General features: G+C 31.3%; 2 pseudogenes across 1 annotated transcript; both read left to right on the forward strand.

Annotated features, from left to right (window-relative positions):
- The first annotated feature begins 7,983 nt into the window (after nt 1-7,983).
- Nucleotides 7,984-9,072, forward strand: LOC111305970 (ethylene-responsive transcription factor ERF023 pseudogene; annotated as a pseudogene).
- A 10,658-nt stretch (nt 9,073-19,730) lies between these two features.
- On the forward strand, nt 19,731-24,129 carry LOC111304847 (exportin-2 pseudogene; annotated as a pseudogene). Its single transcript, XR_016331270.1, has 2 exons — nt 19,731-22,866; nt 23,671-24,129. The product of XR_016331270.1 is annotated as an exportin-2 pseudogene (transcript).
- Nucleotides 24,130-25,900: the final 1,771 nt, after the last annotated feature.

Here is a 25,900-nt window from a genome sequence, read left to right on the forward strand (position 1 = left end):
AAGCCTTTAATACTAACGTTAATAAGGTTACACACCAAAAAAAAAAAAGTAAATTACAAAAAATCATCCCGTGATTTAAGGTAGATTAAAAATGATTTATGAGATTTAAAAGATGATATTTAATTAACTTATGATTAGTTTTATTAGTTTTTATATAAATTTGTAATTTTTTTCTTTTGTTTTTTTCTTTCTTCTTCATTAATTTACTATTTTTCTTTTTGTAAATCAAGAAAAATTATAAACTAAAAAAAAATCATTTTTAACCATTCAATCATTAATCTAAATCAACATTCCATATTAATTTATCAAGTTTTTCTATTTTACTTAAAGAACATAATCCAAATCTCAATGCTAATAACAATAATTCAACCAATGAATTCCCATAAATCATAAAAAAGTTTCATAATTAAAATAAATAAATAATTCTATAAAAATAATTGAAGACCCAATCCTTAAAAATAAAGATAGCCAAAAGCATACCAAAATTCTTATTTAATTTATCTTAAAAGAAAAAAACAATAGAATCCCTACTTAAACAAAAACCCATGTCCAAATTATACCCCAAAAAAAAAAAAAAGCTTTCATCTAAATTCTAACTTTAAAAAATACAACAATTCATTATCTAATAAAAACTCTATAAAAAATAAAGCCATAATCCACATCTAAAAATTCAATTAAAAAACTTATTATTCAATCACAATATCAAATTAAATTGAAAACCAAAACACCCAAATCAAATTTATTTTAAAAAACAAAAATTACATCAAATTATTAATTAAATCATATTAAAAACTGACCTTGTGTGCTTTAAACTAAAAGGACTCATTTCAATTCATCCTTTTCCTCTTCACTATCATTAAATCAATTAAGAAAAAAATCACATAGCATATAGAGAACACCCAAATTGATAACAGTGCAATTTTTCTAATTCAAAACCAAAATTATTTTTGTTTGGACTTAGCATTTTTTTAGTTATAAAGAGAGAACAATAATAAATTCTTAAAGAATAACGAAAAACAAAAGAAAAAAAAAGTTTTTGTAAATAAAAAAAGAGAAAAGGTACAATTTTAAGCCTAAAACACAAAAAAATAAAATCATAAAATAACTAAATATCAACTTTTAAGCACTCACAATCCTCCTCAAATTACAAAATTAATTTTTATAATTTACCCAAAAAAAAAAATCTTCCTCCCCCACATAAGAACGTTTTGCAATGTTTTTCAAGTATTTTTTGGGCTAATTATTTCAAATCTCATTTACACCACATCAGGAGTCAAACAAAATTTCCTTTTAGCTAGGTAAATATATATATATATATCATATTTAATTTTATTCCGCCAAACCGAAAACTTTGATAACTTTGTTGTTAGCAATGCTGAAAAAAGCGAGGTGTGAGTCTCAGCTGGCAGTCACTAATCAGACTAAAAGCCTTAGTAATGGTGTTAATAGGCCCACTGGCTAGGTAAGACCCGCAAGCAGATTCATACTTATTTCTGATATTTTGGTTCTGAATTTTGATGGGACTAGTTCCGTAGCTTTTGAACAAGTTTTAGGGTATGCCCCTACCACCCCCCAAAAAAAAGTTTTAGGATTAATTAAATTAATATATAAAAGAATGCACTATCTTGGAAATGTACAAGAAATTAACAAGGGCCATACATGATTTTGTATGAAACTGGTTGTCAGATATTGTACACACAAAAAAGAAAAAGAAACTAATTGGATAGTTTGGTGTGGCTAAACACTGGAACAGATAGTCAAGTAGGTAGAAATCTGTTACCGTGCACAATCCAAATGTTAAGGAATTTAGATTGCGTGTCCTGAAAAAAAAAATGTTAAGGAATGTCGATTGCGTGTCCTGAAAAGAAAAATGTTAAAGTAATTCGGTTGGAGTTTGGATCAGTACAGCAATGGTAGCAATTGGGTCGTGAATAGATGTGGAGCTCTAGCTGTGCATCTGTAAAATGGCTAAGCTCATATAGTCAGTGTTCGCAAAGAGTAGGGCTCCCCTTGCTTCCCCTACTTATTTTTTCAAGCCCAAACCCATAATATTTGAGATTTCCCGTGGATCACGATGAATCCCAAATCCATATCCATTATCTAAACCCTATAGAAGATAATAAAAAAAAAATTTTGGAGCTTAGCCCTTGCTAATGGCATGATCAAGTTTAAGTTAAGCTTTGGGCTGAAATCAACAAAATTCACAAACTACTTTAAAATTGACAACAACGTTACTCTGGGACTGGGTTACCAAAGATTGGTGTTGCCACACTTGGATGGTCCTGTCCCAACATTGCAACATAGGTTTTCCTTCTACATGTGTTGCCAATTGGCAACGTTTTCGATTGTCCACTTGAGTTGGCCAAATTTCCCTAACAAGGGCCCTTTTTATGAGACACGTGATTGGAAGAATTTGCAAGTTGCGAAAGTGACTTGATGGTAGATCCTTGTCATGCACGTGTCCCCCACAACAACGTGATACATGGATTGCAAAGCCAATGCTCAAGAAAAGATAGACGGATTCATGATATGCTGCCAAACTCCCATTAATCCTTGCTCCTTTCAGGCTTTTATCAGCAGTCCAATTTCTAAGAAATCAGTCGGGATTGATTCCCTGATCTCTCCTTACCTCTATTGAAGAAGTAGCATGATTCAATATTCAATAAAAGAATAATAAATCTCTGATAATAGGATCTTATAATCTCGTACGCTTTCTCTGGTGCAGAACTGGAAACACGAGGTTGAATCCAAATTCTATCACAATCCATCAAAAGCTTTCGCTTCCTAAATTTTCTTACATGGCCCAAAGCTTTTGGTCTTTTGACCTTTGATGTCACAATAATACAATATAATGAATCAATCGAAAACTACATATATATATATATATATATTTTAAAGTCGCTCACTCGTATGGTACATTTGCTTGTTCAATATTTCAAAATTTTTTTGATGATTCTGTAACAAAGATGGGAAAATTAAATGTTGGTCAGGTGAGATAGTTTGGAAATTAATCCAATTCAACAGTACTAAGGGGTCAAAAGACAGCAATACAGGCTCATGCACGATTTCCTTGCATGTTTGCTGGGAAGCCAAGTTAAGAACAGCACCACCAGACACCAGTCACCAAACACAAGCTTATCAGCAGCATCGATCACACTCTCAACAGCCAATGAACTGTGGAAGCTGCAAAGATCTAAAACGTGGATATATATGAGGTTATCTACAATGAGATCTTCTGCTTTCGATGTCATTTCCAATGCTAAAATGAGTAACGTTCATGTGGCTCTTATGGCAGTAAATTAGTTGGTTTGGTGGCGTACGGTTCCAGCTGACGCAGATAAGAATAATAATTTCATCAATCAAGTGAATCGTCACTGATAGTATAGCAAAAAGACAATCAACATGTTGTTATTTGTCCATTTCAACTTTGCTATAAAACAACCGTCGCGTTTTGCAACCTGCATTCTCTTAAATTCAGCTTTTGCTATGTATGCCTCAGCCATCAAGCCCTCTACCTAAAGGCCACAACAAAGAGGCCAGGAACAAAAGGAGAGAAAGGAAAATATGATATTGATGAGGCACACATGTTTCATCCTAATAAAATTGACAGCTACATTTATTTTGTGCCCTTCTCCGTTTGAATGGTGGCATAGTAGTTAGACTTAAATACTTGAAACACTGACACATTGACACAATACAAAAATAATATTAATAAAAGACACAAAAATAATGCAATTTAAAATTAAAAAAATCATAAATAGATTTAATAAAATTAAATAATTATATTTTATGTTTTTGTATAAAATATGACACGAATATAATATTTTTATAATAAATTCACACGAATTGTCAGATCTACATGGACCCTTGCATTCAATTGTATTGTACAAACAAGAGAATCGCAATAACTTGTGTCTTGCTGGTATAGTAAAATGATCATAATTTTGGATAACCAATTATTTTAAAAGCTTGCATTAATTCACGTTATATCATAATTATGAACCATTTAATAAATACCTAACAAAAATTGAGGAATGGAAGTTGTGTGAAGGAATTACATTGTTTCATAGCTATAAGAATGTTTTATGGTTTAACACAAATGGTTCACTTATCTCCTTTATTTAACGATAGAACTCAACAAAGATGAGTTTTTATTTCTAGTTTGACCCCTAGGCTTTGGCCGTGTACCGTAAATTTTTTTTAAGGTGTGTTTTTAACTTTTCACCTTGGATTAATTTTTTTAACTTTCAAGTCAATTAGGTACGTGCTAGTAGTTTTATAACATAATTATGCACAATTAACGAATCCAGTTATTCCTAATGTTTTTGACGTCAGTTTGGTGACATTGTTGTTGGATTGATGGGACTTACCTCTTGGGTGTGTTTGCCAAACTGGAGATCTTTTACGACATGAAGAAATGGGGAAAAAGAAACAACGCAAAGGAAGAAAATGAAGTCTAAATTCATTTAGTGACGATCTTCAACATATATATAATTAGTTCTCACATGATTGAGATTTTTTTCTTATAAAAGGACCTTTCTTCAAAGGGGACAAAAGGGATGGAAAGGTAGCGTACCCCAAATCAAAGATGTCAAAATGACTTCGGAAAACAGCGAATTCAAGCCTCCTTCTCCCTGGCAGCTACCTCTAGACCCCCTTTATTTGATGCAAGGTTCTATATTTTCCTACCACATTGCTTCTTTGGTATAACCAAATTCTAAGGGTCGTAAAACGTCACAGCAAATGATGGACAATTTTTTTTAAGGGGAAAGATGTAAACAATTTCTTACTTCCAAAAAAAACAAGTAGAGAAAAATTATTAACTAGGAAAAAGGAACGATGCGTACTTTTATGTTTTGTTGTTTTTGGTTTATTGAAAGGAAGTAGATAAGATTTTATTGCTTCGTGGCTTGCCAAGGGTGATTTTACCTTTTAAAAAGAAAACAAAATGGATGTTGTGGTCACTTTGAGAAAAAAAAAAAGGGGGAAAACATGACCCTTTGGTGTTTTATTCATTCTTTCATATCTCCGATTAATCCATGTCACTTAGGTTTTTTTGTCTTGGGTTTCGGAGCTATGTGGTTCATGGTCATTCAGCAGCGGCACATCTTGCAATCAAGATTCAAGACAAAAAACGCCCATTTTCCATATTTATGTTTCAATTCTATATGTAGTATATTTCCTCCAACAATGGCCAATAACAAATGTGGAGTTTTAAGTGATTTTGCTGCTAACCCTCTTATCTTATCCTTCAACTTTGCCCAATGAACGGCTTCCAATTTTAAAATGGAGAATCAGAGAGAAACTAACAAGTTGTCTACCTCATGAATAAATCTATTTCAGTTACAAAATAATGCAGTCCCTCCAATATTTATGCCATTTGAAGAAATTAATTTTTTTTTATTAAGAAAATTTGAACTTTGTTCTTTTAAGATGAAGTACATATATTTATTATCGAGTCAAGTGTTTCGTATGCTCGATTTCTATATTTTTCTCATATTTAATTCATTGCGGATAATTGGATAACAAAGCATGGCTGCATGTTTCATTTCATATGGAGGCTAACGATTGAACTGAATATGTATAAACAAGTTGATCATATGACTTGGAAGTATGGCCATCTTTCCCGACCAAAAACAGGTTAAAAAAAAAAAACACAGAGTAGGAATGGGCAGCAAATCAGCATCTCTACCGATCTAACATATATACAAAGATTTCCAGTTAAAATCAAGCTTATTCACTAGCTAAAAGAAAATCAAGAACAAAACTCTAGGATAGTGTTTGATATCATTTTCAATATTATCATAATAATTTAATCATGAAGAAGATTTTATTACTAAAGTGATTTTATCACATGTGATTTAGAATCACTTTATTTGGTTAAGAATCATTAATTTTTAGTAATTAAAAATCACTATATTTGATACTATTAAAAATAAACATTATTTTGGTTCAAAGTATCAAAATAACAATGCACATTATAATAACTATATAATTTAATGATTTCAATATTATTTAAAAATAATCATTTATAAAATATTAGTAATATTTTATTTATTTCATAATAAAATATAATAAAGCATAATTAAATTATTAAATTAAAAAAATATTTATTGAAACTTAAATTAATTTATATAATATAAATTATGTAAAAAAAATTGAATTAGAAAATAAAAATAATTTATTAAAATCAAAAAATTATATTATTATTAAAAATAAAAAAAAAATCACACAAATAATTTTTGAACTTGGTTACATTGAATATTAGTTTAAAAATATAAAAATTTATAATATAAAATAATTACAAATTAATTTTGAAAAGAAATAAAATTTTAATTTACGATGAATACTAATTTAAAAAATATTAGTAATATTTATAATTTATAAAACATTAGTAATATTAGTAAAATATGAAAATATTATAATTACAAATAATAATTTATAAAATATTATTAATATTTTATTTATTTCATAATAAAATACAGTAAACCATAATTAAATTATTAAGTTAAAAATATATTTATTGAAACTTAAATTAATCTTTATAGTATAAATTATGTAAAAAAATTTTGAATTAGAAAAAAAAACTAATTTATTAAAATCAAAAAATTATATTATATATTAAAAAATAAAAAAAAATCACACAAATAATTTTTGAACTTGTTACATTGAATATTAGTTTAAAATTTTAAAAATTTATAATATAAAATAATTACAATTAATTTTGAAAAGAAATAAAATTTTAATTTACAATGAATACTAATTTAAAAATATAAAAATTTATAATATAAAATAATTACAATTAATTTTGAAAAAAAATAAAATTTTAATTTACATATTAAATAAAAATATTAACTATTATTATTTTTACATATCATTTCATTAATAAAAAATTTAAATACTTTTAGATGAAAATTAAATCACTATTTTACATAAATTATAATAATTTTTAAATAATTATCCCATACCAAATACTACTTAAAATAAAACAAAAACGGAGTCACAAAATTCTCGTGCAACCGTTTCGACCATGTGAAAGTGTGAACCACCGATCCTCCACCCCAACCCTCACGGCCGAAAGCCCTTTTTTCTAAGAGGCCTGTCATCTCTTTGCCTTTGGGAGCTTTTTGACGAGTTTGCGTGAAAGGGTAACTTGATCATTGTCGTGCCAAATTATCGATGCTCCTCCACTCTTGGCACGTAGGACACACAAAATCATCAGCTCCACCAATTTGCACGCGCTTTCCTCAATTTCCTTAACTGATCATGATTATTCTCAAGAAAAAAAAAAAAAACTCAAATTCGTGTTCACTTTCTAACGGTTTCAATTATAAGTTGCAAATGGCTTACTTTTGCCTCCTTCTCCGTTTAATTAGTAGTAGACTTCAGGTTTTTGTTTTTTTTTTTTTTTTTTTTTTTTTTAAATTTCAACACCATGGAATATAATCATCGTTAAATATGATTTTAACATTTCATAAGATTATTACTCTATATATTTACAGTGTGATTTTTAACTTCATAGATTTCAAATATTGCCACATACTTAATTAATTATTATAAAATTTTATTAATTTGATACATATAAACAATTTTCATTCGTTTAATTTTACTTTTGATGATTAAGAACTATATCATCGATTTATGTATATATATAGAGAGAGAGAGAGAGAGATTAATTTTCTTAATTACTATGAATAGCTCATCAACCTATACAATTTTTCAAACATTTCGAGTTAAGTATTTTTTATATAAGTGTATGTAATAAAAAAAATAATATATAAATAATTAACAGCGACAAGATTACTAAAATATTATGTCAAATACACAATTAATTATTGTACTTGAACTAATTTTTACTAAAAATTTCATTAATAGAAGTCTAGGCATAAAATACAGCTTTCGTAATAATAAGAGCCTTCCAATTAGAGACAAAGATGATTACGTCTAACAGGGGTTTTGTCCGAAGAAAATCCAATCTCTGTCACTGTCCTTACACATGCGAGTGGTGCAATAGGCAATGCTTTAATGTTTGACAAAAGACATCCCTCACGTTTTAGAATGGGCATTCCTGTAATTTTATTATCGTTGTAACGTCTAATGCAAATACAAATTGCCAACGACACTCTCGTTGCTAACGGTTGTAATGTGATGGAGCAACCAGCATGCACTGAAGATGACTTAAACACCTCCAACCTCGAAACTCATCCGAAACACGACTCCAAGCGAGGCGGCACGCGGCATCCTCTCTACCGGGGTGTCCGGAAAAGGCGGTGGGGCAAATGGGTGTCGGAAATTAGAGAGCCACGCAAAAAGTCACGCATTTGGCTAGGCTCATTTCCCGTGCCAGAAATGGCCGCTAAAGCATATGATGTAGCGGTGTTTTGCTTTCGAGGACCAAAAGCGCAGCTAAATTTTCCCGACGAAGTGGAGGATTTACCTAGACCGTCAACGTGTACGGCTAGAGATATTCAAGCTGCCGCAGCAAAGGCGGCGCATTCAGTAGTTTTGTCGAAAAAAAGTCAAGTATCATCCGAAGACGGGAATGGTCATGGTGATGACGATTTTTGGGGCGAAATTGACCTGCCAGAATTGATGAATAGCGGCTGCCAATGGAATTCTTGCGGGTGGACGTTCACCGGAGACTCGTCGTGGCTAGAAGGAGAGGCTCAGCAGCAGCAACAATTCTTGGAATGTCTCTGATGTGTATGCAGCAGGTGGCGTTGTAAAAAAAAAAATCATAAATGTTTCATCAGCTTCCTGTCTTTGCTCTTTATGCATTTATTTTGGCTAAACCCTATACTAGATGCTTTGAGTTTTTTGGTATGGCATGCCAATTTGGCAAGACAAGGGGCACCAGGTTCCCAATTAATTCATTGTTCCTTCAATTTGTTGGGCTTGAAATCTAGAGAATTTTGATTATGTTAGAACTTAGAAGATGAAGGGAAGAAGATCCATTTTTTTCTTTCTTCCCCTTAATTTTAATTAAGTGTAAAAGTATTAAGTGAAATCATTTTTAATAAAAAAACATTACCAACTACATTTAAAAAATTTTATTTAAGTTTGGCCCCATTCAAGTTGGAATTAAAATGAGTTTTTAATAAATTTAAGGCCAAAAAAAGTTTTTTAGAATAGTAATTTGCATTAGTTGTTATTACCATATTACTACCATTTGATTTTTACTTTTTTTTTTTTTAAATAACTCACTTGATTTTTACTAATTCATAAATATGCCCTTATAGGTCTATTTAAATTGTCGTTGGCTCAAATGATTTTTTTTTTGGGGGGGGGGGGGGGGTGGGTGAGTGCGTGGGAGTGGGGTTTGTATCTTAAGTGGTTTAAGGCGAAAGTTATACTATTCTCACCAAATAACTAATTCACATTAGGGTTTTTTTTTTAAAAAAATAGGTAATTATAGGAGTAATAATTACCTAAAAGCATGCATTTGAATCAAAATCTACCAAATTATTTAGCAATTATTGATCAAGATAAATTACTTTCACAGTATTAAATTTTAAAGTGTATTATTTTAATTCTTAAATTTAAAAAAGTAACATATTAAATTTTATATTTTAACGGCCGTAATGAAATAATTTTTGAAAAATATATTAATAAATTCGATGATCGAGTCTCTTTAGAGTTGGATATGAATCTCCATAAATATTCTTGAAATGAAAAAATTATCTTAAATCACTATAAAATGATTGGAGTAATTTTAAGGTCAATTTTTAATAATTAAATTTACTTAGTAAAAATTTAAAAATATTTTAAGTTTTGGATAACATGAAATCAAACCGGTACCATCATTTGATGGACGTTATGAAGGTGCTATAACATTCTTCACATGTAATCATATTTTCAGATATGGTTTTAATTTTGTAGACCTAAAATTTACCTTTTAAAGATATCTAAGTTAATCTTGAGATTTCTCTTTAAAAAGAAATAGATTTACTTAGGCGGTCAATCATACTTAAACAAAAAAAAATGGTGGTAACTTCTTATTGTGTCTAACTATAGATCTATGGATCTATACATTATGACAACTTGGTGACTCCATTGAAAATAGTTGAGTCAGGCTAGTAAACTCGTGTTATCCAAAGCCTTAGTTAAAATTAAGAATTTTTCTTTAAATGTTTTGTCTATTTATAATTGTACCATATTATGTCATTCACTTGTATCTATATAACATAAGCTCTATACCTGAGCTCTGTCCATTAAAAAAGAGTTAATTATCTACGCTTTCGTGAGATTTTATATCTCTGTTTAGGCTAGTGAAATAGTCTCACTCGAATTAAACCTTTTTCGTTTATAGTTTATGATGGGTGTACTAATATGTGATGGATAATGATGTAAGAAATAATTTAGAAACTTTTAGGTTTAACTTAAACCATATGTAGTTAACCTTAAGAAGCCAATCCTAGGTTAGAGCCATGCCCACCCATTGTTTGAATGTAACTCAAGTTAGAACATATGAAGAAACTTTGGTAGTGTCATTTGTATGTGTTTTGTGATAAAAGTTGAAAGAGTTTGAGTTTTATTCACTCTTTTATATGTTGTTATGCAGCATTTATATATTTATTCATCCACGCGTGATTGAATTTTTATGCATTTAGCATATAATTCATGTATTCATCATTCATACATCATTATGAGACAAACATTAAATCATGCATCCATTCATGCAGTCATTTATGAATCCATGCATCATTAAATTGTTATGTGAATGCATTTATTTATCTATTCATGCATCATTGAATTGTTATGTATCACATTCAATATGTGCATTCATCTATTCATTCATACATATAGAAGAATGTTTCTAACAAGTTAGGATGATTCTTGGCATCTAGTAATATATCATCCTAATTATGGTAAAAAGCTTCAAGCATAGTTCAATCTTTGTATCAAGCTAGAATTATGGTAAAAAAACAAGTTCTTCATTTCTAAAAGATGGAAAAGGCACAAGAAGAAATAAAGTGGCAATTAGAAGATGTGGCTGAATTGCTAAAGAATTTAAACAAAGAGAAAACAGTGGCTGAACAGGTTGATAATCTAATATACCTATTTGACTTTGGCATATATTTCAAACAAACATCTTAAAGGGCTCAATATCAAATGTCATGTACGGTAAGCTACCTTTACATGCATACTAACATGCCTGCAACTATTGCTCCTACTCAATTAGCTCATATTCTTGATCCAACTCAAGTTTCTAATCTAGATGATCCAAAAAAACAAAAGAAGCTGAAGATAAACATAGTAAAAACTAAAAAAAGCTTTGAATCTAAACAAAAAATTGAGCTTATTAGAACTTCAAGTTATTGAGAGGATGAATTTTTATGATTCAATGGATGTTGTTTAACTGTGCTTGGTTCTAATGTGGTCATTTCACCCAAGTTTAAATTTCTTGAATTTGAAAAGTACAATGGAACCAAATATCACATAATGTATATCACTATGTACTACCGCAAGATGGTCGTACATGTACGTGATGAAAAATTACTCATCTATATTTTTTAAAATAGCTTTATTAGATCTACTTTAAAATGGTATGTTGAATTAGATAGGTCTCACATCCATGATTGGAAGGAACTAGCTAGGCATTTATCACATAACACAAACATATCATAAATTTAGCTTCAGATCATTTGCCTTTACAAAGCATGAAAAAGAAAGATACTGTAAGCTTTAAAGAATATGCTCAGAGGTGAAGCGACTTTGCTGCCTAAGTTTAACCACCCCTTATTGACAAAGAGACCACGGTTCTATTTGTTAATACTTTCAAAGCCTTATTATGAAATAAGATTGGAAATACAACAAAAAATTTTACTAATATGGTGATTTCTAATAAAATGATAGAAAATACAACTAAGAATGGCAAACTTAAAATAAATGATATAAATGATACAAAGAGAGATGATGTGCCAAAGAAAAAGTAAAAAAATGCTCAAGTTGTAATTTATGAGGGGTAACAGACTAAAAGTTTCAAACATGTTAGCCTTATCCGATGTACCTACCGTATTACCCTTTTATAAATAATTTCTCCTAAAATTTTTATCTTTGCCAACCTGTGCAATAGTTAGGCTTTCATGCAAATCCTTGTTCTCAAACAACAGTCACTTAATTTGTTACCCGATCAAGAAGCAAGCTAAAAATGTCAAAAAATAATTAAGAGAGAGTTTTAATCCCAATTCTTGACCTCTTGCTTTTACTAATAAAGCACAAATTCCTCACCCATATGCCTTTAAAAACAACCTCAAATCCATCAGTAAGAAATTATGATCTGAATGGTAGATGTGGTTATCACATAGAGGTAATTAGACACTCAATTGAAATATACAAGCAATTAAAAGAGAAAATTAAAGAACTTAGCAATAATGACATTTTGATCATAGAGCTTATGGAACAATGAAAATTTTCTTTATAGTAGTTTTTCTTTTGGATAAATGAAGTATCAAGTAATTTATGAAAAGATTTGAAATTTTTGAGTTTATTCTCTAAGTTTTACTTTGACATATGTATGAGTTTTTGCCTAAATTTTGGTTTCAATTTTGTCTATATATGAATTCGTGCATTATATGTGAAAATAATCTTGAGGGAATTAGTAATTATTGTCAAGAGTAAACATACTTAGTTATAACTAGTTCATACTCTAATTCAGCTGATAATTACACCATTCTAAAGCCTGACTTCCCAAGTCTCACAAACTTGATTTTCACTTGACCGAGAGGGATTTCAATGATGATAATCCTCATTAAGGCTATGAATAATGAAATTTGTAAAATCTTTGTAAGCTAATACATGGGGTACTCTTTTAAATATTCTAAATTTTAAAAATTTTGATAAATATCAAGGCTAGTCTAAAGGCAACCTAACCTGTCCAATTTATTCCTTGAGATATAATCACTGAAAAGGTCATATCCCTTAATATCCTTATTCCACATCTTGATATATGCAATATCCATTTTGTTTCATTGTCTTAAAATTTTTTTTTTTGCCTATATTTTGGGGCAAGTTTATCAAAAAATCAAATTATCCAATTTTTTTTAGTATCATTTTCTTTAGATGGCATTGATTTTATCTTTTGGTGTAAGTTGTAAAAATCAAGATTGTTACATAAAGACTTCATTTGATGTAGTAAGATGATATACTATGAGCTTGAGTTGCATAAAAAAAGAAAGATAAAAAAGAATTGATTATAACATTATGCATATGAGATATTCAAATGATTCTAAAATTTAAAAAAAATATATTCTCATAAGAATTTCTTTCCAATGAAAGTATCCATATCTGATACAATAAATGATCATATTTTATATTTCTTTAAAAAAAAATCTATTTGCTACCTTTTTTGAGCTTATTGAATTCTTTTTGGAAGAATCTTAACCAAGGATTACCCTTTACATTGGGGAACAAGTATGAAAGAAGATATATTTGAGAAAGAAATGGATATAAAGTTAAAGGTAAGAAAATAATGCCTACAGTTAAAAGGTAAGTTTTCAAAATTTTGGGCTTAATTTATTTGAATGTGGAAAAATAAAGGCAAAAAAATTAAAAAAAAAAGATAAAAATGCATGTTTTAAAAAGTGGAAAGGAAAATTTTATTGAAAAAAAATGATCTTTAGTTTAATTACCCTTAAATACATTTTTGAGCCTATTTATCTTTTCTTTCAAAACCCCAAATCCTAGCCTATGTTACGTCATTTGAAAATCTTATTTTGATAAAGTATGGATATTTAAATTGAAAATCTTTTTTTTAGGAAATCACCATTATTTTTTGATTTTGAATGAATTTTAAGTTTTCAAATGCATGGTGGAATAGTTAAAAAAAAAGAAAAAAAAAGATTGAATAGAGCTTTAGGGTAAAAACTCGAAAGGATAGTCTAGAGCATGATTGAAAGCAACTTAAGCAATATCATTAAAGGAAGAAACCAAATGAAAATCTTTGAGAAATTCAAAAAGGTGAACCCCAATCCGAAAATTTGTTTTGAAATTTGAACCTTTATTTTTTTCCTAAAAATTTTGAGGCTATCAGAGCTAGTCTTGACATTTGTTAAATTACCATATCAAAAAATTAAGAGTACAAAAGTAAATTGTGCTTTAAAAGATGATTTTTTATTGGTGAGCCTAATAAAGACATACTGATTTGTTTTTTCCTATCTAGTGAAAAAATCTCCTTTAAGACCTCAGTGTGTAGAACTATTTCATTCCCTTAAATAGATAAAGTTGAGATTCACTTTCATCATTTTATGCAATAATCATTAATTTCTAAGAGATTCAATCACATGTTTTAAAAAGAGTATGCAATTTTTGGATCATGGAATAGCTATATAGGTAAATTTTTTTGTTGTTATAAACATTAGAGCATTTGCTGTAAAAACATTTATATTTGAATTGGCATAAATTGATGTGGATAAGAAATAGATGATTTTAGATCATTATGGTAAGAATGACATTTTAGAATAAAGAGAATAGTCAAGGTAAAATATTTGAAGAAGATCTATGAATAAGATAAATGGTTTGAAAAATGGAATACTTTAAGTCAAAAGAAATGGATGGAGGATTATTGTTGAAAACTAGCTTGTTAGCTAGTTCAAAATCTCTATGACAAAAAATGAAAAAGGGCTTAAAGACCTATGTACCACAATTAAAGATTCATGACATTGATTTTTGCATTACATGCATGGCATTCATCTCATTCATTACATATTCAATTAACTTTGGATTTTGATTTTGAAAGGTTGAGAATTTGGAAATATGAGATTTCGACCTTCACTTGAGAAAAATTAGTTAAGTATGAGAGTTCAATTTGTGGTTAAGGAAAAATTTTCATAACAAAAGTGATAAGTTTTAGGCTAAAAAATTTTTCAAAATGAGATTTGTAAAAGTGTATAACCTTGATTAGGGGGTGAAACCTTTTCTAAGATAAGATGTTTTTATTTCAAAAGAAATGATTTTTTTTTAAGTTTTAAAACTTTTATTAAAAATAAGTTTTTTCAAAGATAAGAAATGATTTGTAAGACCTTCGAGCATAATTTATAAGACTTTTGAGCATAATTTGTAAGACCTCCAAACATAATTTTTAATATCTTCGGGTAAAATATTAGAAAAACTAAAATTTTAAAAAATAATACTTTTTTATATGATTTTGATCATCATATAAGGAAAATATTATGAAGACAAAGTTTAAAACCTTTAGATGAAGAGAATGATTTCAAGAAGAGTTGGTAAATCTTGGTTAAGAAGTTATTCCAACTTTAAAGTTTCATAGACTTTGTTTAGAGAAGTTTTTTTTTTTTTTTTTATCATAAGATGAGAATCTCATATGTAAATTCTTGAGACATTAAATTTTAGATTTGAACTTTTCAAATGAAAATCTTTATATTTTGGATGTGAATCTCCAAGATTTTTAAATGTGAATATTTGAATCTTGAAGACTTATGCAAATCTCAATAATCTTTTAGTGAGAATCTCGAATTTTCAATTTAAATATTTGAATGAATACTTAATCTCTTTCAGATAAGAATCTTTTTTACATTTTTAAAGTTGTAAAACCTCTATTTAGTGGAGTATTTAAATGTTAAGATTTGTAAGACCTCCGAAAATAGTCTCTAAGTCTTTCGAACAAAATTCGTAAATTTTTTAAGCTGAATCTATTTTCATGTCGAGATTTGTAAGACCTTTAGCTATAATCCCAAGTCTTCTTGACAAGATTCTTAAGTCTTTCGAGTAGAATATTTAAATTTTTATATTTTTCAAATATGTTGAACCTCTAATTAAAGGAGCATTTTATATTTTGAAGTTGTTAAGCCTTATTGATGAGGAACTTTTATAATTTTATTTTTTGATTTTTCTATGTCCAAACAAAATGGATGTCTTTTATTTTTGTACAATTCATGTTTCATAAAAAATGCGCAAAGAGAGACAGCTATAGGCATCCCATTTAGTCCAAGGTATTTTTTAATTTAATTTTAGGATTTTAGTATTTTGTTTAGTTTAAGATTATTTATTTTGGTAATTAATTGATTTATGGTTTAAAAAAAAAGAGAGGGAAAAGTTTGATTCGGTTTGAAGTCTAGTGTTCTAATTGAAAAATGAAATGTATTGATTTGAGAGGTGGATTTGGATTAAAAATTTAAAATTGACTTTGATTAAGAGATTGAAAACAAAAAAACGTTCTCTTATTGTGATTTGGAATAGAGGCCTATGAAGAGACCCACTAGGATTAATTAGATATAATGAAAAATCAATCAAAAAAATCAAGAGAGAAAAAAAATTAATAGTTTTTTTTATAGTCTTTTTTGGTGTTTTAGATTTAGATAATTAGGATTTTCTCTTGGGAGTTCTGTGTTGGGAAAAGGAGTTGAGATGAAACACAAAAGGAAGGCATTTAAACAAAATGTTTTTGCAGTAAAATTTTTTAGAATTTTGGGTATATATGTTTTCGGTTTCTATTTGATTTTTATTTAAACAAAAAAAAAAAGGCTATCACCACAAATGATAGATGCTAGCGAAGCTATAAGCTATTTTGTAGAGAAACAATAAATAAGACAAGGTAATTTTTATTTTTTTTATTTGTATATTTATTTATATGATTTTGTTGTTTCTCTTTCTTCTTTTGTGCGTATTTAAAATAAATTTTTATAATAAATTCATTATTCCTATCAAATGACTAGAGAATTTAAATCTTAAATTATGAATTATATCAAACGATTAGAGAATTTCATAATGAATTTTCAAAAATTAAATTTTTAATCCTATTAAAGATTGTAGGATTCAAATTTTCATTAAATTTTAATGAACTATTGAAGGATTTAATGACTTTTTTTTCAAAAGAAAATTTTGAGGTTTTCAAATAAAAATCCCACTAAATGATTAGGCAATATGCATGATATAAAATCTTATCAAAACGATTGGAGAACTTTATTATTTGCTTTCAAAAAATAATTTCTTAGAAAAGATATTAATGAATTCGACTATGGAGCTTCTTCAGAGTTGGATACGAGTCTTCATGAATACTTCTAAGGTGAAAAAATTATCTAAAATCACTATCAAATGATTAGAGTAATTTTAAGATCAATTTTCAAAAATTTAATTTACTTGGTAAAAATTTAAAAATATTTTAAGGTTTGGATAACATGAAATCAAATTGATACTATCATTTGATTAATGTTATGAAGATGTTATAATTTTTCTTATATATAATCGTACTCTCGAATCTGATCTTAGTTTCATAAATATAAAATTTACATTTTAAAAATACTTAAATTAAGTTTGAGATTTTTCTTAAAAAAAAAACAGATTCACTTAAGTAATTAATTGTATCTAAAAAAAATTAATGATGATTTTTTAAATTATATTTAACGATAAATCTATGAATTTATACGTTAAAGATAAATGGGATTTGAAACTGAGCTGAATGCTGATGTTGGGGGGGGTGTATGTGAAAACATATGAATAACACCTAAAACAAGAAGTGGAAGGTAGGAAGGATGTCAAAAAAAATTAATGGGTTTGTTGGGTTCTTCGATTTAAATCACTCATTGTTTTTTGGTACCACAAAACTGGATGTGTACCCAGACACGTAACTTATTTACTTTGTATTTGTACATATATATATATATATATATGCCATGTCTAAGTTGGAAAGCTGTGGAGAGAAATTCAAAGGTGTCCATGTCAAATTGGAGTTTCTGTTTTGCATGATTGTACTATGTTCAAGGGATACTTGGTATTGAAACCCCCCACTTAATTTTTGAGATTTGGCTCCTTTACTTTTGTTCTTGTTGTGCTGATGTGTCTTTTCATCTAACAATCAACAAGACTTTCCATTTAATGTTGAAAAAGGAGAAGAGCCAAAACTTATCTTTAGGACACCAGACATTACTTCATTCTTCAGTTTCATCTTTTCCACCTTTTTTTCTTAGAGAGTGTTTCTGGAATTTCATTCACCACATTGGTTTGGTTATAGGTTTTCCAGCTAATCAAAATTTGTCATTTTAATTCGGCCGATTTCCAATTTGCCATATATGGATTGATAGAAGTTTGTGCTATTCCTTTATCAAAATCAAGTCCATTTATAAATTGTTCGTTGAATATTCTAATAATTTATCCATGAAAGTCATAATCAACTAATTTTGCCAATCTACAGGAAAGCATGCATTCTCTTTTGTACATACTTCATATTCAAATACCTGATTGGTAAACTAACATAGCTAAGACAGCCAACCCTATACTTGCCTCCATTCACTTCAGCATACGATCTTATCCACAAGTTTAACCTCAATGGAGCAAAGTACAAGTGTCACGGATATAAAAAAGAGTCTTAAATCTCACATCGAATATAATATGAGAGTCACTGGAGTATAAAAGGGTTCACACCACCTCTACCTTGTGAGACGCTTTTTATAGGATAAAATCGTAAGATCAAGGGGGCCAGAGCGGATAATACCTCACAAGGATGTGAATCATGATAGAAAGGTTGATCTGGGACATCTACAAGTGTCACGGATATAAAAAAGAGTCTTAAATCTCACATCGAACATAATATGAGAGTCACTGGAGTATAAAAGGGTTCACACCACCTCTACCTTGTGAGACGCTTTTTATAGGATAAAATCGTAAGATCAAGGGGGGCAGAGCGGATAATACCTCACAAGGATGTGAATCATGATAGGAAGGTTGATCTGGGACATCAAATGAGTGCATGCCCAGATCTCGGAGCCGTGCGGATTCAAAGCTTAAATCTCGACCCGTGACACAAGAATGAAAATAAGGTAAGTCATAGAAGTTAAGTTAAAACACCAATTTCCAATGCAAAACATAGTTCATAAGTTAAATTCTTCATTGATAATGCAATTCTTTATTACTTTCAACAAAAACATTGTCTAATATGTTTTAATAATAGAAACTTTATCAGCTAGAATGCCGATTTGAAATGGACAGTTCCAACTTTCAAAGGAAACCATTTAGTTGAGATTTGTTTGGCTTTCTGTTATTTAGTATATATGGAAGGAAAGAAAGTCACCAAATTATACAAGTAGCATAAGGTCTTAAGAAGAGGTTTTTCAACTTATTGCTGCTTATGTAAAATGTGTTAATTCGTTAAACTATGAGCTTTGTAAGAATTGAGGTATAAGCGATGTTATTAGTATTGTATCGGTACGGTCGATACATTGAAACACATCGATTCAGGTATCGATGAGATACTGACTACTTTGGGCATAAGCGAGCAACATAGTTGATATTTGAATTGATGGCTATCCTCCATTGATACACAAGGTAGTTGACTTTGCTTCTTCTTGTTTTAAATAAAATTTTTAATTATCCCATATATATATATATATAAACAATTAACATTCATACATTATTTGGAGCTAAAATTGAAGATAAATTTTATGAAAACTATAAATCGGACATCGACCGAGACAGCCCAAAACAATTTTACTATTGGATAGTATCTACTATTTTCTATATTGGGCTTAGTGAAAAAAGGCGTTGTTTTAGACTTAACATAAAAGCACACCAGTTGCCTACAGAGCTTAGTGATGACGGTTGAATTTTTTGTTATTGGAATTTTGGGTCCACTAATCCTCTTTTGATAAAAATGGCCCAACTTTTATCTTCTTCAAAAGCCCAATTATCATCCACAAACTTTCCTATACCATAATTACCGTCCACAGTCCCTACCCCTTTCCCTCTTTAAAATCCCCAAAATTTCCCTCTTTAACCTTACTGACAAAAAAAAAAAAGAACTCTCAATCCCTCACTCGCTGCTACTGTGCTACACTCTCCGGTAAACTCCCTCTGTCTTTTCTCTCTGCTTCAAATTTCTAAACACTAGAATTCTTTCTCGAAACTTGTAGAAATCTCTTTTTTTTTTTTAATTACGTTTATACTGGGGCGATCTCAAATTATTCGTTTTTTATTTTGATAATGGAGTGGAATCCCCAAACCCTTCAATTCCTCTCACAATGCTTCCTCCACACACTCTCTCCCCAGCCGGAACCTCGACGCGCCGCCGAGGCTTCCCTTTCCGATGCCGCCGATCGTCCGAACTACGGGCTCGTCGTGCTCCGTCTCGTGGCCGAGCCTTCCGTCGACGAGCAGATCCGTCAAGCCGCTGCTGTTAACTTCAAGAACCACCTCAAAACACGTTGGGTTCCCTCTAACGATCCCAACGCCAGCCCCACATTTTCCCCAATCCTCGACCCCGAAAAGGACCAGATCAAAACCTTAATCGTCTCTCTAATGTTATCTTCTTCTCCTCGCATTCAAAGCCAGCTCAGCGAAGCCCTAGCTGTTATCGGCAAGCACGATTTCCCAAAATCTTGGCCGACTTTGCTTCCTGAGCTCATATCCAATCTTCAAAAGGCTGCCCAATCCGCTGATTATACTTCCATTAACGGTATTCTCGGAACTGCTAATTCAATTTTTAAGAAATTTAGGTATCAGTATAAAACAAACGATCTTTTACTTGATTTAAAGTATTGTTTGGATAATTTTGCGGCTCCCTTATTAGAGATTTTTCTTAAAACTGCCTCATTAATTGACTCAACGGCTGCTTCTGCTGGTGTTGGTTCCCCTGTGACCCTACGGCCACTCTTTGAATCTCAGAGGTTATGTTGTAGGATTTTCTATTCGTTGAACTTTCAAGAACTGCCTGAATTCTTTGAGGATCATATGAGAGATTGGATGGGTGAATTTAGGAAGTATTTGACCACGAATTACCCTTCAGTTGAGAGTAGTGCAGATGGGCTAGCATTGGTTGATGAACTTAGGGCTGCGGTATGTGAAAATATTAGTCTTTACATGGAAAAGAATGAGGAGGAGTTTCAAGGTTATTTAAATGATTTTGCATCAGCTGTTTGGAGTTTGCTTACAAATGTGTCTCAGTCTTCAAGCCGTGACAAACTGGCTGTTACTGCAATGAAGTTTTTGACCACAGTTAGCACGAGCGTGCATCATACTTTGTTTGCAATTGACGGAGTAATACCACAGATTTGTCAGAGTATTGTGGTTCCAAATGTGCGGTTGAGGGATGAGGATGAGGAGCTTTTTGAGATGAATTATGTTGAGTTTATAAGGAGGGATATGGAGGGGAGTGATCTTGATACAAGGAGAAGGATCGCTTGCGAACTGCTTAAAGGAATTGCAGCTAATTACAAAAAGCAAGTGACTGATATTGTTTCTATTCAGATACAAAATTTGTTGAGCTCCTTCGCTACAAACCCTTCTGCCAATTGGAAGGACAAGGACTGTGCCATATATTTAGTTGTCTCACTTGCAACAAGAAAGGCTGGGGGTACTTCTGTTTCGACTGATCTTGTGGATGTTCAGACTTTCTTCACATCAGTTATCGTCCCTGAGTTGCAAAGCCAAGATGTGAATGGGTTCCCCATGCTCAAGGCAGGTGCTATTAAATTCTTCACAATGTTTCGTGGTCAGATACAAAAACCTGTTGCATTTCAGTTGTTCTCCGATTTGGTTCGATTTTTGGGTGCAGAATCAAATGTGGTTCACTCTTATGCTGCAAGCTGTATAGAAAAACTCTTGCTTGTCAAGGATGAAGGGGGAAAAGCAAGATACACTTCAACTGATATAACTCCTTGTGCGCCAGTGCTGATGAAAAACCTTTTCAATGCGTTGAAATTTCCAGAGTCTGAGGAGAATCAGTATGTAATGAAGTGTATAATGCGTGTTCTCGGGATTGCTGACATCTCCAATGCGATTGCTGGACCTTGCATTGGTGGTTTAACCGCTATTCTCAATGAAGTTTGTAAAAATCCAAAAAATCCCATTTTTAACCATTATCTTTTTGAGTCTGTGGCCATTCTTATCAGACGAGCATGTGAGAGGGATGCCTCCCTTATATCAGCTTTTGAAGCAAGCCTTTTTCCCAGTATCCAAACCATCTTGGCAAATGATGTGACGGAGTTCTTGCCTTATGCATTCCAGCTTTTGGCTCAGCTTGTTGAGCTGAACAGACCACCCATCTCTCCAAGTTACATGCAGATTTTCGTGCTTCTCCTCTCCCCTGATTCATGGAGGAGATCTTCAAATGTTCCAGCCCTTGTGCGTATGCTTCAGGCTTTCCTTCAGAAGGCACCCCATGAACTCAATCAAGAGGGGAGACTGAACCAGGTGCTTGGTATATTCAACATGCTTGTCTCATCTTCTAGCACTGATGAACAGGGCTTCTATGTGCTTAATACTGTTATTGAGAATCTTGAATATGGTGTCATATCTCCCTACATGAGTAATATTTGGAATGTCCTTTTTATGCGCCTCCAAAACAATCGTACTATAAAATTTTGGAAGTCTCTTGTGATTTTCATGTCACTCTTTTTAGTCAAGCATGGAACTAAAAATCTAGTGGACACGATGAATGCAGTTCAGGCCAACATATTCTTGGTTATCTTGGAGCAGTTTTGGATTCCCAATCTTAAGCTGATCACTGGAGCAATTGAGCTTAAGTTAACTGCAGTTGCTTCAACCCGGCTCATCTGTGAATCTCCAGATCTTGTGGATGCTGCAGCTGCTAGACACTGGGGCAGAATGCTGGATAGCATTGTTACCCTTCTTTCACGGCCTGAGCAGGACAGAGTTGAGGAAGAACCAGAAATGCCAGATATTGCAGAAAATGTGGGATATACTGCCACTTTTGTTAAACTTTACAATGCTGGAAAGAAGGAGGATGATCCTCTGACTGATGTAAAGGATCCAAAGCAATTCTTAGTAGCTTCATTGGCAAAACTTTCTGCACTTACCCCTGGGAGATACCCCCAGGTCATTAATGAAAATCTTGAGCCAGCAAATCAAGCGGCATTACTTCAGCTTTGCAGCACGTATAATTGCAAAATAGTTTGAGTAAGTGCTTTCCTGTTTGTTTGTCTTACTATGTTTACTTTTCTCTTGCTTATGTAAAAATTGAATGCTGGATTAGATGTGGGGGATTGTGGTGGACCAGGGCTCCTTCCCATTGTTCTGCTGTTTTAACACTGAACTAGTATCCTGTAACACCAGGGTTTACAGTTGTTTGCTGAACCATAGTCAGCAAAAAGTTGGATTAGATGTATGGATGATATCTTCATCTTATCGAACCTAGGGTTCATAGGGTTTCTGGAGAAAGTTCTCGCACTCCATATTATGAGTATGAGGAGGTATTGTTATATTCGACATGTTCATACTTATGCTTAAAATCCTCTGATATGGTTTGGTTGTTTTCAATGTACGTTTCCTTATTTTTTGTTGGGTGTTGGGGTGGGGGTGATGGAGATCTTTAGATTTGGTTTAAATATGAGTGTGGACTGCTATCAAAATCCTGATTTTAAGCAAGAACCACATGCATATGCCATAGTGTGTGTGGTACTCCATCTAAACTTCCGACTGCTGCATGTTTTGACCTTCTGAAAGCTGCCAAATTGTGATTTTTATACTCCCTATCTGGAATCATGCAAGGCTCAGTTAATAATTGTGCTAAGTCAGCCATTAAAACTCTTGTTTTTCTCTTTATGTATATGGATTCCTTTTTCTTTGCACTGTAATCCATTGCAGATTTATATCTGCTCCAAGTCCGAAGAAAATGAATTCCTTCTATTTATGTTTGGATTCAATAGCGGTTTCTTCTTTGGGTGTACCTTTTCACAGGTTTGTTTTATTGCTTGACTGCAGGGCCACGGATTCTTCCCTATTCGGTGGTTGCAGTGTTGGGACATTACCTTGAGCATGCATTTGTGAGGAATGGATGCTTTTTGATACCAAGATGAAGGATCAAATGTGATGGTGGGTGCTAGATTTTGCAGTTGCTGTTGCTCACTGAATTGTGCTTCCTTGTGTAGTGGTTAGTCCACTGCTTGTGGTTGAATGAGCCCCCATTTTCCTTTGGTTTTGTTATCATAATTTATGGATTTTGTTTGGAATGCATCTGTCCACAAGCTGTAGATCTTTGTGTTATGTTGACAAGAGTTGTAGTATAAAACTGTCTTTGTTTTTATTTTTTTGATAAATTTGAAAAGGGTTATTGAGCAAAAAGCTGTAGGAATCGGCTGGTAACTGACATTGAATTTTTGTCTGAAATTCTCACTCGTGAGTGATTTTGATTATATTATTATTTCTTAGAATGTTGCTGAAGTTTAGATCTAAAAACCTTTTAAGTACTAGCTTCTTTCTTTCTTTTTTTTTTTTTTTTAAATGAAAAAAATAGTAATTTTGAGATGCTGGAGTAAGACGACAGCTACTAGTGCAAATTGTTTCTCTCGTGGTTTGAACGTGACTCTATTCTGTGGGCTTACTTTATTTATTATTATATTTATTTTTTTATTGAATGGGCTTGCTACCTTTCAAGCATTTACTATTGTTCGAAAATCAAGATTTGGGCAGCAATCCATAAATTGAAAGTGATTGAACCATAGCACGTTCCAGGCTTGTTGTAATCACATTAAAATAAGATACGGAGATTAATTTATTTTGGTCCATAGCACAAGTACCCCTATTATTCAGTGTCGAGACTGAAGCTGAAGCAACGATAATAAAACAAAGCGGATTGAAGTTGAAAACGTTTGAAGTTTGGAGGATCAGTTTAAGGAATTGCTGAAACAATCGCCGTTGTAATGTTGATTCCGTTCCATGTAATCATTAATGCTATTAAAACGCTGCGCTCATGCACATGAAAGCTACACGTAAGGGTTTCAATCAATCATTTAATTCTAAAATTCTGATTAAAGCCAAAAATCAGTCCTCATCGAAAGTAGGTGTGAGTGATTTAACCAAAACTTTTGTCATTAAAATCCAAGCACAGCCACCAAATCATTTTTATATATACCCCACAATACCCATTACATAAGATTTTGGAGTACTTTCATGTTTTTGGTTGATTTATGGTTTTGCTTGTAGTAAAAGAGCGTATGAAAAATCTTCAATTTGCATCTTGAATTCACCAAAGGTCCACTCACCACCACCTCTTCCCCCATTCATATAGTAACACCTGGTAGTAAATATATAAATAAAATACCCAAAAAAGTAAATACTTTAATTCATATAATTCGATCCATCCATTGCACCCAATGCTTGCTTGCTGAGGTTGATGTTTTCCTTTTTCTTGTTAAGGTTAAGCCGCCTATCTGACTTCCACTACAACATTGTTTTTTTTTAGTATTTTGTTTGGGGATTAATATTAAGGCTAAGGTTCATTCATTTTCCTTAATTTTTTTTATGCAAATTAAAGACGCCTCTCTGGCTCTCCACTCCCAAATATTGGTATTATATATCTACATATATATATATATATATATGTAAGATGATGATGATGATGATGATGATGTTTTTCCTTTGACCCCACCATCATATGGCTCTCTCATCCCTCCATGCCTCCCATTTCTACTCATTATAATCAATTGCCCCTTTTTTAATTTCCAACAAGTGATAGTTGAGAAATTTTCAAAATTTGAGAAATGAATAGTCAAAAAATGAAAGAAAGGTACAATGATTAACATCATGTATACATCAAAGGAAAATATATGAAATAAACCCCTTTGATTTATTTTCCAAAAATGAAGAAACGTGCTTGGTTTTAAAAAAAAAAAAACCAATCAAATGGCCAAAACCAAAGGGTAAATGGACCCCTCATTCCAATATTATCAACCGGCACCTTCCATTTTCTTCTTCCTGGTCGTGAAAAGGTGACATGAATTGGGTTCGGGACCTCATTGCTATAAAGAATAAAAAGGAAAAAGGGCCAATGGATCTCAAGATTCTTTTGCATAAGAATTGGATCTCACGGCTCACAAAAGTGTCAAAATGAGTCAAAAAGTCCGTCGTTTTTATATAGACAATGATAAAACCAAAATCCCATCTCAGCCCTTTCCTTATACTTAGTTTAATTACTGAAAAATTTAAAAAAAAA

Source organism: Durio zibethinus, chromosome 21 (genome assembly GCF_047325235.1).
Source record: "Durio zibethinus cultivar Kanyao isolate XHJ-2024 chromosome 21, ASM4732523v1, whole genome shotgun sequence".
Classification (NCBI taxonomy): domain Eukaryota; kingdom Viridiplantae; phylum Streptophyta; class Magnoliopsida; order Malvales; family Malvaceae; genus Durio; species Durio zibethinus.